Here is a 16,266-nt window from a genome sequence, read left to right as displayed (position 1 = left end):
CTGAGGGAGTCGACTCTATCTCAGAGGATAGAAGTGTATCGAAAAAATTTTTATGGCAGCATGTAGGGAAAAGTCGAGTCGTAGAGTTGACTCGAGTGCAGGGGAGTCAACTCGACTAAGGAGTCGACTCGGCTGACGGAAAATAGGGAGGGGGTGCTGGGCCTGAAGCTTTAAAAGTTTTATTTTTTAAATGGATTTTTGGGGAATTGTTTGGCAGCTGGCTTCCTTGGGTTATGCCACTTGGATGGAGAGAGAGAGAGAGAGAAAGAGAGGTTTGTTGGCTTTCTAAGAGCTTGATACACGGCAAGATGGGTTTTATTTTATTATTTTTTCCCTACATTAGCCACCGGTCCTCTTGTTCTTCTATTTTGGATTTCTTGGTTAGAACAGCCAGAAGAGGGAGGGAAAGGGCTAGATAAGGAAGAGTTCTTAGTCAAAATTTGGGAGATTCAGCTAGAAAAAGAGGGTGATTTGCTTAGAAGAAGATGAAGTTGCTAAAAGTGAGAAATGGAAAATGCTTGTGGTGATGGCAGTAGGGATTTCAGCTACTTGAGGTAAGAATTCCTATCTCTAAATTAGATTTAGATTGAGCCTTGAGTAAGAGCAATTAGATTTGATGTTTGGTGAGATAAAGTATGGATTTAAACTTGAAATAAGAAGTGAATTGCTGCTGTAATTTCTTAAAATTAGAAACTAGTTTGAAATAATTTAGCAAATGAGTTAGAATAGTATTGGCTGAATTGGAAATGAATTATGGAAATGAAATACAGTTAATTTGCTGGAAGTTCTGAGTTATGTTAAGGCTTAATTAACCCTAATCAGGGCAAAAGGGAATTGAATAAAGAAAAGGATTAGAGAAAGCTAAGAAATAAGCCTAAGGAAGCAAAGTATATGTTCTCATGTTTGTGTATCATGTTAATCAGGTATTAATCAGCATGTATCAATTCTATAAGAAAGGAAAAGAGGATTCAAAGGGGTGCCTTGGATATGTTAAGCATTAAGGTGACCTAGCAGCTATTAAAAGTGAGTGAATTCCTTCTAACGGTGGCATTTCCATTGTATTTTGCTATGAAAATGGTCTGCTATGAAAGAAAATTTGTTTCTTATTATTTTATAACATGTATGTTTATGTATACAATCATAGAAACAGGAAATGAATGTTCTTGACCTGATATCCATGTATGTATATATGAGTTTGGGTATTGAGTTTGAATAGAAATATATCTTTGGTATGGAAATGCTCTCGAGCTAGTTTTAGCTTTGAAATTCAGCTTTCTTGCATCAATAACAGCATTATCATCAGCATAGCATCAGCTTGGGCATTTTATACAGCTTATATGTGAAGGTGGTTTGGTTTGAACAGCAAAGTATTAGTGGCATGAAAATATTTTGTATCATCTTATTATTTTTGAGATTTATCATATTAATCAAGGTATTAATGGTTAAATATTCCTGTGGTGATGAGCCTATGGCGAAGCTAATATGCCTATAGCATGATAATAATGATGCCTGTGGTGGAAATTGGTATACCTATGGCGAAGTAATATGCCTGTGGCAGAACTAGCATACTTGTGGCGAACGAATATGATTGTGGTGAAATAATATGCCTATGGGAGCTTACTAATGATAAGGCAGGCTGCTCATAGAAATGGTCCACTTATGGGATATGTTGCCGGTGAACCAAGTATGTGCCATGGCATAGCTAACACATAACAGTTGCTTGTATGATTGAAACGAACTTTTGTATGGCTTACTCTTCCACATGACTTGATTCCTATTTATATGCCGTGGGGCTCAACAGGTGTATGATGTATGTTATCAGGTACAATATTCTCACTGCTCACTTAGGTTATTATGTTACATGGTTTATTTTTGCTAGCATGCAAATGGTTGAAAGCTTATCAATAGTATGCCGTGTGTGTTGTTGAGAGCAACATAAGTTATTCCAATGGTGTGTAATATATGGTATTATGAGTATATGAGTTATACTTTCCTACTTCTCTATTGTTATTTGGATTTTTCACTCACTAGGACTTAGATCTCATTATATGGTTTCTTTTTCTTTTCTTGACAGATGTGGTGTATCATAGCTCAGCATAAAGAATATTATCTTCAACATTAGTTTCATGGAAGATTGGTTAGTATAGCCAATGTATTAGCATATTAGGTTGGTTATGTCAGCTAGTGGATAAAAATATTCATTTTGTATTTTGTTTGGGCTGTACTTTATACTGGATATTGTATAAACTACAAAAATGTCAGATATGTCAGTGATGCATATATTATAAACCTGTTGTCAGTAGTTACAAAGTGATAAATGAAAATTTGGTGTTATTCTTCCTTTATATTGAATGGATTTATGGAAAATGACTAATTGATTGGAAAAGCTTGAGTTAGAAAATTTAAGATATTGATTGAATTATGTAAATATGAGTAGATTATCAGAAAAGTAATTTTTTTCATCCTTATTTAAGGGTGGGGTATAGTACGCTCATCCGATTTTAGAGGTGGGGTGTTATAAGACCAGGTGTGTTTTTCACAAATCTGGCACACTAGCTCACCTTTTGTGCTCCAACTCGATATTAGGACATAAGTTGGAAATATTAGGAAATGTGTCCCAAAGCCAATGTCAGCCTGTTGATGATTGTACTCATCTTGTAAATTATATATAAATTTTTATTAATAAAAGTTATTTGATATTTTCATTACAAATTGACCATCTTTAAACACTTGTATTGTAATGAAGTCCTTAGAACTATAATTCATCGATAAAGGAAGATTTATTGTTAAGCCCTTAAAATTATTTGCGATAAAATAATATGCTATTAATAGGATGATAGCAATATCGAGTATAGATCGTTGCGTACCATACGAGTTGGTTGTCCTTTTAACCAAGAAGTATGGAGATACTGTTATAGCATGCAGATGGAATATAGAAGTACATTCACATCGAACATGATCATATGCTGAGCACTCTACTGTTATGAGTGGCTCATGAAAGATATGAATATAAGTGTCCCTTCAATCAGAGACCACCACAGTCACTTGTAAGTAATTCACTGTACTTTAGTATCAGACCATTTAAGTTTCTAACTCAGTGATGAAAGGATATTGGGTGTAGTCAAATACTTATTAAGTCAGTATGTGAGTCAAGATGGAATTGACCTCTCTGAATTAGTAGGAGATATGCATCGATGTATTTCAATTCAATAAAATCTTGGCCAAGGAATCTATGAAATAGATTTGAAAGGTTGAAATACAATGTGGTCGACTAAATTAAGATTGATAGTTAAATCCTAGATCGTCTTGAGCATTTAGATCAAAGAGATGAATTATATGATAACCTATGCCAGTAGGTTCTAGAAGATTGCTTTGCAATACTTTTATCTATTCGGTCGTCGGGTCATCATTGCTAGATGGTTATATCGATTGGTATAGAAAGTTATTCCTATACTACTAGCTTAGGTTTTAATCTATGGGATTACATGTATTAGAAGATTTGATCAGATCTGATGACTGAAGAGTCCAATTGGATTATGACTCTGATGAAGAGTTCTACTCGAACTAGGACTCTGGGAGAGAGTCTCACTGAGACTGAGACTTTACTATTTTTAAAAAATTAATTAATAATTATATTAGTAATTGACTCAATTTGATTGAGCAAAGAGCTTTGGATCAAGTCTAATTGAATTAGATTTAGTTCGATTCTGATTGGGTTTGATATGATCGAGTCCGATTACAAGAGAAATTTGATCATGATTCGATCAGAATTTTGACTTGGCTAATTCCTAATTAGATTAGGAATTTGATGAGATATTTAGATTTTTAATTAGATTATATTTATTTTTATTAGTAGATTTAATTCAAATTGATTTAGATTAGAATTGAATTAGAAATGAAGAGTCCAAGTCAAACTAGGATTCTATCCTTATCTCCTGTGCCACTCCTGAACCCATGCCAATTTTTCCATGCCTAATTGGATTTGGGTTGTGATTTTTGGCATCATGATAAAGGGTCCAATAAGAGTGGGCGGCAATAGCTGATGAGTCATAATATTATATCTTGCCTAATTCGAATGCGATCTGAATTAGAGATAAGAGGTAAATTAGGAAAGAAATTTTTTGTATATAGAATATTGTTGGCATCATATAAATTTTTTTCTTATTTTTCTTAAAGAATTCTTTGGTATGTGAGACTTTAGAATCCTTCTCCACATCCTAATAATTTTTTTGAATTTTTTTGGGATTCCAAAAGGAGGTTTTGGTGTTGACTCTTGGTGCCCTTCCTTGGAAAACCCTAATTCCTAGTCTATAAAAAGGGATCCTCTCTCTTGGATGTCCGATGATCTATCCCTCACTGGTTTTTGTTTTCAGAGCCTTTTCTCCTCCTCCTCTATTCCTCCTCTTAATCTTCTCTTACTTTAGAGTATCCAAAATACTTGAAGAAGGAAGAACAAATCAGCTATTGCCCAGCTATGCAACCCAAGAGGGGAGGTGAATTAGGTTTTTAAAATTTTAACGTTAATTTAGAACTATGAGGATTAAATAACAATGAGCAGAATATATGTAGAGAGTGATTTATGCAAGGTGTAAAAATTAGATGCAAGAATGCAAGTAGATAAGAAAATTTAGAAAGAGAGCAAGTAAGCACAACACAAACAAACAAGATTTATAGTGGTTCGGTGCCAACCTTGCACCTACATCCACTCTCCAAGCTCCTACTTGAGAATTCAAATCCACTAAACCGTATTCAACAAAAATATAATATTGGTACCTTCGACTCTAGCTATCCCAAGTTAGAACACTTATTTTTTGGATACAAGCCAACCCAATACAATCCGATTCAAGGTTCGGATCAATCTTTCCAAGTTTTGGAACCCTTCCAAAACTAAAGATCAAAATAAAATAGAGTATGTGAGTTAATCACACAAAAATATAAATTTAGCTCTTTTAATGATCAAATAAAATTTTAAATACATTTTTACACAATAAGAAGGAAGCTTTTCTGATTTTCTTTAAGGTGGTTGAAGACTTGAATGAGCTCTTGAGGGGTTGGTGAACTTGAAATGAAAGCTTCTTTAACTTAAAGAGGACTTTTTGCTTAGGGATGAAATGAGTGCTTTTTGTCTCATCTTTTTTCCTTCCTTTAAGTGCCTTTTATAACTTCAAATGATGGTGGAGAGTAATCTGGACTAAAATAGAGCTGTTGGAGATCATTAAATGAGCATTAAATACAGCCAAAATGAGCTGAAAACTAGTCGTTGCAGAGTTTTTTCATCACAGGGATCGACTCATAGGGTCGACTCATGCACATGAGTCGACTCATGGGGTCGACTTCTATGGCACAGAACAGAAAATGACTATTCTGTAATTTTGGCATACACAGCAACAGAGGTCGACTCATAAGGTCGACTCATACACAGGGGTCGACTCATGGGGTCAACTCAATTGGGTATGCCAGCCAAAAAATCAGCATGCCGTTCAGCTCTTTTTGACATGAGTCGACTCATGGGATTGACTCAATTTTATAAACATAATTTTCTTTCAAAATACACATCCAAAAATATTGAGATTGTCTTCAAAAGATCACAAATCTTCTGTTCTTGCTCTTGAGATTTTCGAGTTAGAACTTGGTGAAATTATGATTTTATCCCTGAAAAATAATAAATCTTTTTTCAAGCCAAAATCATTAGTAACCCCCTCAAATACTTTGTAATCATCAAAATCAATTCAAGGAGCAACAATCTCTCCCTTTTTGATGATGACAAAATACTTGAGCAAAAGCAGAGTATAATATATATAAAGCATTAAACATGAATTTTAAATTTATGAAAATGCATCACTTAAACATCATAGCTAGTTATTTGAATAAAATGCATCATGAGTAGTTTGAAGATCAATTTAAAATTTGCTTATAAGATCATTTGCTTTGAAGATTAAATTAAAAATTATAAAATTACTGATAATTTTGATTCTTTGACATATTTACTTTGACAATTTTGTTTGTTGCTCTCGATTCTATTTCTCTATTGCTTATTGCTCGATCTCGATTTTTGATTCTCTACTCTCCCTTTTTGACAGCATCAATTAAGATCTTAAGAGATTTTGAAGAGAGAAAAAAAAAGGATAACATAAAGGATATATTTTCTTTACTCCTCCTTTTTGATACCATATTTTATTTCTTTACTCTCCCTCTTTGATTATTTATTTCTCTACTCTCCCTCATTATAGCAATCATAAAGGACATATCAATTTGCTCATATAGAAGATATTGCTATTCATAATATTTCATAGCATAAATATGAGTTATTTTTCATATCTCATAATTAAGATAATTCAATTGATCCCAATCATAAATATTCATCGAAATTTAAAGCATATAAATATATATATATATCCAAAATGTGACTGAATATATAGGTGTCCCAATACATATGAGTCAACTCAAAATACAAAAGTCATGGATAATAACTATCCAAGAGTCAATCAGCCAACAAAATACAAAGACCATAAGATAGATCCTAGACAAAAATAAAAAAAAAAGATTAACTATTCTAGATCTAATAGATGTCATGGCTAGAGAGATCAGAATCTGAAGAGTCAGAGATATGATGAGGAGATGTAGGATCAAATCCACGGGCATGACCTCGACCACGTCTGCCTCGATCACGGGTAGAAGTACCGGCATGAGTAGAAGGATGAGAAGGTCCTGGAGCTGGGGAAGATACGGACTGTGCTAGAAGAAAAAGTCTGATGGTGTCCAAAAGATCCAAGACTCTCGACACAGACTGCATCAGGGTACTAAATTGAGTAGAGGCAGTCTCACTGGAGCCCCTGATCTCTCTCCTCAAAAAGTCATATCCATCCTCCAAAACTCCTCAAAGTCTAGCCACCTCTGCAGATAGGTTAGAGACCTCTGTGATGTCCTCATGCGGCTGGGGATGGGCTAAGGCTAATACTTGCCTCTACAAATCTAGAACTTTGAAGGATGTACCCTGCTTTCTGACTGTGGAACTGAAGCATGCCTCCTCACTGACTCTGAGGGATCAGCCTCGTGATCAAACACAAACTGAATATCAGAAAATACTCTATGATCACAAGGAGGTGAAGACAGTCTCTCCTCCTCTACTCTCTCCTCAACACCTTTTGACCAACTGCCATCAGTCTTTGAAAAACCCATGCGGTGCAGTGTGTGATGGTTGATGGTGTCAGAATGAGATAATCTGGCAACTGTCTCCCCCTCAAAACTGACTTCGAACATCCTAAAGATCAGGGTGAGTGCCATACCATAAGGCAAGTGAGCCTTAGACCTATTCAGGATCTCCCTTATGGCCTCAAACATTAAAGCAGGAAGGTTCAAAGGGGTCTTGGTGATCACATAGTACATGATGCATATATCCCTACAAGATAAGAGGTCATGCCTACCACTCCTAGGGACAAAGAGCTTGGTCACCATGTGATGCAAAAGCCTCATTTCCACTGAAAGTATCTTGGCTTCTAATCTATTTAAACTTTCAGTAAAAATTCTCTCTAAGATAACATTAATTCCTTCTTCTTTGATTAGGAGCTCCATATTAGTATAGCCTTTACAAGGCAAGTACAGGATTTATCCCAAATGCATTGGAACAAGAATAATATCAACATCTTTCATTGTAGACTTTACTGTTCTATTGCAATAACTCAAATTTAAGTAAAATTTTCTAACCAAATCAACATAAGTATTTTCTTTTAATAAATAGTAAAACTCGCATCTTTGATTTTTAATCTTTAATCCACTAGAGAATCCTTTTTTTTTAAAAAATTTGAAATCTATATTTTTTCGAATTTCACTTTTTGATCAGAGAGGGGTATCTTGCTTGGACTGATTGGGAACTGTGTAGAAGCTGAAGCAAGACCTAAAGCTGGAATTGGAGCAGGAGAGGGCTCGGCTGCCATTATTTTTCTACGCTCAGTCTCTTCCAACCCGCGAATAGATTTTTTTCTCTGTGGGAGCTTTATTTTGGGAGCCATTTGGACAAGAAGGACTTGCAAGGAGTTTAGGAGACTAAATGAGATAGAGAGAAAAGGATTCTAGTGGAAAAGCCAAGATTTTGGAGAGGTGAAGCATCGATTTAGAGAAGAAAGGTAGAATCTAGGGCAAGCTCGAACCGCCCAAACGAGGAAGAAAGAGGAGAGAAAATTAGTTCCTAAACGGATGATTTGAAGGGTAAAAATTGGTGGGAAGAGAGATTTGAGAGAAATCTTTGGTTTGAGGGAGAAGAGAGGGAGAGCTTTTGGTTCGGTGGGAGGAAGAAGAAGAAGGACTGAGTCGGCTCAAAAAAAAATTCTCAATAAAAAGAGAGCGCTCGAAGGGTTTTGATAGAATTACAAGTTTACCCTAGGGTTGACCCTGGAGGTCGACTCATGGCATAGAAAAATTCATAAAAATGATGAAAAAATTTGAAAAAATCTGAAACTTTGAGAAAAAAGTGTCTACCTAGAGATTGATCATGTGAAGTACAGTTTTGAGCTTTTAAGAGAAAAGAAGAGATGTGAATTGAGCTCAAAAATTTTGCTTCAATGAATTTTTGGCATTAAGAACTTAGAATTAGAGAGATACTTAAACTGATGAATCAAGAATTCCTAGTTCTCTTCTAATTTCACAAAATCTATCTTCACTTAAGGCTTTGGTAAAAAAATTAGTCAATTATTTCTCAGTACATACATAGTCAAGAATTATATTATTATTTTGAACATATTCTCTTATGAAATGATGTCTAATTTCAATATATTTTGATTTAGAGTGCTGAATTGGATTTTTAGTTAGATTGATAGTACTAGTGTTATCACATCTTATAGGAGTTTTATTGAGTTTGATGCTAAAGTCTTCAAGTTGTTGCTTAATCCATAGAATTTGAGTACAATAACTTTCGATTGCAATGTATTCGACCTCGACCGTAGACAGTGCCACCAAATTTTGCTTCTTGCTAAACCAAAAGATTAAGTTAACTTCAAAAAATTGACAAGTTCTACTAGTACTTTTTCTATCTAATCTACATCCAGCAAAATCGGTATCTGAATATCCTATTAAGTCAATTGATGAGTCCTTAGAATACTATAGTCCTAGAGTTTGTGTACCATTTAAATATCTAAAGATTCTTTTAACTGTATTCAAGTATGATTCTTTTAGATTTGATTAAAAGTAAGCACAAAGATAAATACTAAACATAATATCTGGTCTACTAGCAGTTAAATACAATAGAGAACCAATCATGCCTCTATAAAATTTTAAGTCTACATTTTTACCTCCTTTATTCTTGTCAAGCTTACATGATGGGCTTATGGGTGTACCAATTGCTTTGGAACCCTCCATTCCAAATCTTTTGAGTAGTTCTCTTGTGTATTTACTTTGGATAATGGAGATTCCTTTCTTTGTTTGTTTGATTTGGAGTCTGAGGAAGAATGTAAGTTCTCCCATCATGTTCATCTCGAACTCCTCCTGCATGAGCTTAACAAAATTTTGACAAAGAGTTTCATTAGTAGATCCAAAAATAATGTCATTAACATATATTTGTATAACTAAGATATCATCTTAATTTCTTTTAATGAAAAGGGTTGTGTCTATATTTTCTCTTGAAAAATTATTATTCAGCAAAAATTTACTTAGCCTTTCATACCAAGCCCTAGGTACTTATTTTAAACTATATAATACTTTATTTAATTTAAAAATATAATTTTTAAAATCGAAAGGTTGTTCTATATAAACTTCTTCAGTAATATATCTGTTTAGAAAAGCACTTTTGACATCCATTTAGAATAACATAAAATTCATAAAGCAAGCATATACAAGTAAAAGTCTAATTACTTCTAATCTAGTAATAGGTGCAAAGGTCTCATCAAAATCAATTTTTTTTTTTTGATTATAATTTTTTACAATCAATCTTGCTTTATTTCTTATTATATTTTCATGTTCATCCAATTTATTTCTATATACCCATTTTGTGTCAATTACTAGATAATTTTTAGGTCTTGATACTAAAGTCTATACATTATTTCTTTCGAATTGCATTTATCCAATTATAATCTTTTTCAGCTTCATCTATGGTTTTAGGTTTAAAATGAGAAACAAATGCAAAATGATTGTATGCATCTCTAAGAGAGGAACGAGTTCTTACTCCATATGTAGGATCACCAATGATCAATTCTTTGGGGTGATTGTGATCATACCTCCATTATTTAGGTAGATCATTTGAGCCTTGAGGTTGTTCTTATTATTCTTTACCTTCATCCTCTTGTTTATTTTTATGTTCTTCTTCATTTTGAATTATTGAGTCTTTTAGGGGGATCTCCTTCATCCCTTCTATAAGAGGATCTGCATCATCAATACATTCATTCTTTCTTGAAAGAAAATCGTTAGTTTCATCAAAAACAACATGTATTGACTCCTCTACTACTAAAGTTCTTTTGTTGAAAACTCTAAAAGCTTTGATAGAAGAGGAGTAACCAAGAAAAATAGCTTAATCAGATTTTGCATCAAATTTTTTTAGTTTTTCTTTACCATTGTTCAAAACAAAACATCGACAACCAAAAATATGAAAATATGCAATGTTTGATTTTCTTCCTTTCCAAAGTTCATAGGGAGTTTTCTTTAAAATTGGTCTAATTAAAGCACGATTTAATATGTAACATACCGTGTTAATTGCTTTCGTCTAAAAATATCTTGGGAGGTTGCTTTCACATAGCATGGTATGGGCCATTTCTTTAAGGGTTCTATTTGTCATTTCTACTACCTCATTTTGTTGGGGTGTCTTAGGTGCTGAAAAGTTATGGTCAATACCTTTTTCATCATAAAATTTTTCAAAATCTTGATTTTCAAATTTGGTTCCATGATCACTTCGAATATGTTGAATTGAAAAATCTTTTTTATTAGTAACTTTTCGATAAAATTTTGAGAATACATGAAAAGTTGTATCCTTATGTGTCAAAAAAAAATTCATGTAAAATGAGAGAAATCATCAATAATTACAAAGCCATATCATTTTTTATCCAGACTAGTAGTTCTAGTGGGTCCAAATAAATCCATATGTAATAATTCTAATGGCCTAGAAGTTGAAACAATATTTTTAGATTTGAATGATACTTTTGTTTGTTTACCTAGTTGACATGCATCACAAATTCTATCCTTTTCAAAATTTAATTTAGGTAAACCGGTAAACAATTCCTTTTTAATAAGTTTTGAAAGTGAATGCATGCTAATTTGTGCAAGTCTACGGTGCCAAAGCCAACTAGTCTTATTAATTTTGATATTCAAAGCTACTAGGTATTGCATGTTTATCTTGAAAAGATCATTTAAATCTACTATATAAATATTACTATGTTTATGCCCAACAAATTTAATGTCTTCTTCATTGAGACTAGTTACTATGCATAATGAAGATTCAAAATGACTTTGTACCCTTTATCACAGAATTGACTAATGCTCAATAGATTATGTTTCAAACCATCTACTAACAAAATATTTTCAATATACTTGGAGGGAGTAATATCAATGTTACCTATACCGACGATTTTTCTTTTGCTATTATCTACAAAGGTGACCATCCCTTCATTTTTTGCATCAAGTGTGATGAATTGGGATTCATCATCGGTCTTGTGTTTTGAGCACCCACTATCAAGATACCATTTTCGATTTGTTCTTTGGGATGCAAGACACACCTGCATGCAAAAATTAAGTTTTCACTTTAGGTACCCAAGCTGTTGCTCTTAGATTGATTTTGATAATTACAAAGCAGATTAAAGGGATACAAATATTTTAAATTGAAAAAGTCTTTATGCTCTTCAAGGGCAAAATCATAATTTTACTAAAATCCTGATTTGATAGTATTATTTGGTAGAACAAATGATTTGTAATCTATTGGTAAAAATTTCATTATTTTTGGACTTATATTTTTGAAGTTATGAAGGTTTGAAGTGCATGAGTCGACTCATGAGTCAACTCATGGCACTATAAGCTGATTGGCACGCAAAAATTTCCCATGGCACGTTGGATTTTTGGCTTGGCACGACCTGTGAGTCGACTCATGAGTCGACCCACAAGGCATGAGTCGACTCATGAGTCGACCTCTGCTGATTTGGGCCAAAAAATCCAGAAATCAAAGTTTCTGGCTAATGCAACAGAAGTCGACTCATGAGTCGACTCCTGAAGCATGAGTCGACTCATGAGTCGACCCCTGCGATGGAAATCATCCGCAACGGCTAGTTTTTTGCCCGTTTTAATTGCCTTTTATGCTTCCTAAAAATGCTCTAACGGCTCTTTTTCTGCCTAATATGTTTTCTCTTGTTTCTTAATGCTATAAAATATTTCAAAAGGTAAAAATACAGGATACATTGAGAGGATCCAAAATATACACGAAGTGATCAACGAGACATTCGAGAGAAAAAGAAAAGAGGATCCAAAATCTACACGAGAGAGAGACAGGTGATCCACAATATACACGAGAGATTGTGAAAGAGATTCAAGAGCATTTAAAGAGAGGATTTTTCATGCCTATTGTTTCAACCTTGATCTAGAGATCTTTCAAAGCCTTCAAGAAGTCTTCAATCAAAGATCATCCTCTTCTCAAGCATTCATTCAAGCGTTCATCCACCTTGAGAAAATACAAAAAGGGATTTCTTCATTTGAGTAAAGTTTTTTTATTGTTATATTCACTCATTTAAGGAGCTGTTATTGTATTAATTTGTGCTCTAAGCTATTTTACTCTTTGTGAGTATTTGTTTTTATTTTTGGAGGATTTCCAAAACAAGGGAAGGTTGATCCGAACATGAAATCGGAGTATTTTGGGTTGACTTGTACCCGGGAAACAAGTAGACTAGCTTGGGATAGCTAGTGTCGGAGTTTCCGACGTTTTGTATTCGGGTTGAATACAAGTATAGTGGATTGAAATTCTTAAGTAGGAGCTTGGGGAGTGGATGTAGGTGCAAGGTTGGCACCGAACCACTATAAATCCTTGTGTTTGTAGTGTGCTTTATTGTTTCTCTTTATTTCTTTATTATATCCTTGCATTCTTGCTTTAGGTAATTAATCTTGAATTAAAGTCTTTGTTCTCATTCATCATAAGTAATTAATTAAGCCTAAAATTTTTAGAAACCCAATTGACCCCCCCTCTTGGGTTGCATAGCTGGGCAACAAGTGGTATCAGAGCTCGGTGCTTTAGCCCTTCTTTGATCTAACAATCAAAGAGCCAAAGATCTATGGCAACCCATGTCAGTACTTCTCTAGCCGAGGGGCAATCTACAAACCGACCTCCACTTTTCAATGGGTCAAATTACACCTATTGAAAAGCTCGGATGAAGATATTCATACAAGCACTCGACTATGATATGTGGAGTATCATAGTGAACGGTCCTCACACACTCACCAAGATTATAGATGGTGAGGAGTCAACCAAACCCGAGAAAGAATGGGATGAGGTTGATAAAAAATTGGCACAATTAAATGCTAAAGCTATGAATGTTCTTTATTGTGCACTAGATGCAAATAAATTTAATCGCATTTCTACTTGTGCATCTGCTAAAGAAATATGGGATATGTTAGAAGTAACTCATGAGGGAACAAATCAAGTAAAAGAGTCTAAAATAAACATGCTTGTGCATAAATATGAATTGTTTAAAATGGAGCATGATGAGTCCATAACTGCTATGTTTACTCATTTTACTGATATAATTAATGGTTTGAAGAGTCTTGGCAAATCTTATACTAACAGTGAGCTTGTAAGGAAGATTCTCAGGTCATTGCCAAGAACTTGGGAAGCCAAGGTGACTGCCATCCAAGAAGCAAAGGACTTGAGCACTCTACCTCTAGAAGAGCTTCTTGGATCCTTGATGACTCATGAACTTAACATGAAGCAACATCAAGAGGATGAAGTCAAAAAGAAAAGAACCATTGCCCTCAAATCCACAGCTTCGCCTGATGATGAAACGGATGACACTGAAGATGAAAAACAGGATGAAGAGATGGCACTCATCACCCAGAAATTTAAGAAGTTTCTAAGAAAAAGGAAACAGGGGATGAGAAAGAAGTTCACAAAAGGAAAACAAAGCAAAGAGAAAGAGAAAGATCAACCCCTTATATGCTACGAGTGCAAGAAGCTGGGACATTTCAGATCCGAATGTCCACAACTGAAGAAAGGTCCCAAAAAGTTCAAAAAGAAAGCAATGATGGCGACTTAGAGTGCGAGTGATGACTCAAGCTCCGACGAGGAAACTTCAACAGAACAAGCCAACCTGTGCCTGATGGCACACGAAAATGAGGTAACTTCTGAATCCACTAGTGAATTTACTTTTGAAGAATTGCATGAAGCATTCTATGATTTAATTGATGAATTAAAGAAACTAGGGAAGAAAAATAAAGAACTGAAATTGGAAAATCAGTCCTTAGTGAAACAAGCTGAAAACCTTTCAATTGAAAAATCCACCTTGATTCAAGAAAATCAAAACTTAAAGAATGAAATTAACAAGTTGAAACCTATAGTAGATAAGTTCACCTTAAGTTCAAACAAACTAAATATGATTCTTGATAATCAAAAAGCTGTATATGATAAGGCTGGACTTGGCTATAACCCCTTGAAAAAACAAAAATTTCTGAGGAATATTTATGAAAATTATTCAAGCAACAAGGCTACAAATATTACTTGTTTCAAATATGGTAGAATAGGACATAAATCATACACATGCCTTAATAACAAATATGCAAACACAAAGAAAATATGGGTTCCAAAAGGAACCATTTTGACTAACCTAAAAGGATCCAAGAAAAGCTTGGGTACCTAAGACAGAAACTTGACCTTTGCTTGCAGGTGTGTCTAGCATCCCAAGAAGGAAACAGGAAATGGTATCTTGACAGTGGATGCTCGAGACACATGACTGGTGATGAATCACAATTTATCACGCTTGATGCTAAGGATGGAGGGATGGTCACCTTTGGAGATAATGGTAAAGAAAAGATCATCGGGATAGGTAACATTGGTATCACTCCCTCCAAATACATTGAAAATATTTTGTTAGTTAAAGGTTTAAAGCATAACTTACTTAGCATTAGTCAATTTTGTGATAAAGGGTATAAAGTTGTTTTTGAATCATCTGTTTGCATTGTGACTAGTCCTATTAACGATGGCATTAAATTTATAGGACATAGGCATGGCAATGTTTATATGGTAGATTTGAATGATTTAGCCAAATTAGACATGCAATGCCTAGTATCCTTGAATGCTAAAGTTAATGAGACTAGTTGGCTGTGGCATCGTAGACTTGCACATATTAGCATGCATTCTCTTTCAAAATTAATTAAGAAAGAATTAGTTCTTGGTTTGCCAAAATTGAATTTTGAAAAGGATAAAATTTGTGATGCATGCCAATTAGGTAAACAAACTAGAGTTTCATTTAAATCCAAAAATACTGTTTCAACTTCTAGACCTTTAGAGCTCTTGCATATGGACTTATTTGGACCAACTAGAACCACTAGTCTAGGAGGAAAATGATATGGCTTTGTAATTATAGATGATTACTCTCGTTTTACTTGGGTTTTCTTTTTGGCACACAAAAATGAAACTTTTCATATTTTCACTAAATTTCATCGAAAAGTCACTAATGAAAAAGGGTTTTCAATTCAAAATATTAGAAGTGATCATGGAACTGAATTTGAAAATTAAGATTTTGAAAATTTTTGTGATGAAAATGGAATAGGTCATAACTTCTCTGCTCCTAGGACACCCCAACAGAATGGGGTAGTTGAAAGGAAAAACAGAACCTTAGAAGAAATGGCCCGTACCATGCTTTGTGAAAGCAACCTTTCAAGATATTTTTGGGTGGAAGCAATTAACACAGTATGTTACATTTTAAATCGTGCTTTGATTAGACAATTTTTAAAGAAAACCCCCTATGAACTTTGGAAAGGAAGAAAATCAAATATTGCATATTTTCATATTTTTGGTTGCCGATGTTTTGTATTAAATAATGGCAAAGAAAAACTTGGTAAATTTGATGCAAAATCAGATGAAGCAATCTTTCTAGGTTACTCCTCCACTAGTAAAGCATTTAGAGTTTTCAACAAAAGAACTTTAGTAGTTGAGGATTCCATACATGTTGTTTTTGATGAATCTAACGATCTTCCTTCAAGAAAGAATGAGGGTGTTGATGATGCAGATCCACTAATAGAAGGTATGAAGGAGATCACTCTGAAAGATTCAGCAACTCCAGAATACAAGGATCAAGAAGATGAACAAAATGAGAG

General features: G+C 34.1%; 1 long non-coding RNA gene across 1 annotated transcript; it reads left to right on the top strand.

Moving 5' to 3' along the window:
- The first annotated feature begins 348 nt into the window (after positions 1 to 348).
- LOC105034355 (uncharacterized) lies at positions 349 to 2,345 on the top strand. The gene is made up of 3 exons (XR_830138.3): positions 349 to 554; positions 924 to 1,023; positions 2,075 to 2,345. It is a non-coding gene; the product is annotated as an uncharacterized lncRNA (long non-coding RNA).
- The last annotated feature ends 13,921 nt before the right edge of the window (positions 2,346 to 16,266 follow it).

This window comes from Elaeis guineensis, chromosome 14, assembly GCF_000442705.2.
Source record: "Elaeis guineensis isolate ETL-2024a chromosome 14, EG11, whole genome shotgun sequence".
Taxonomy (NCBI): domain Eukaryota; kingdom Viridiplantae; phylum Streptophyta; class Magnoliopsida; order Arecales; family Arecaceae; genus Elaeis; species Elaeis guineensis.
This window is presented reverse-complemented; position numbering and strand designations above follow the sequence as displayed.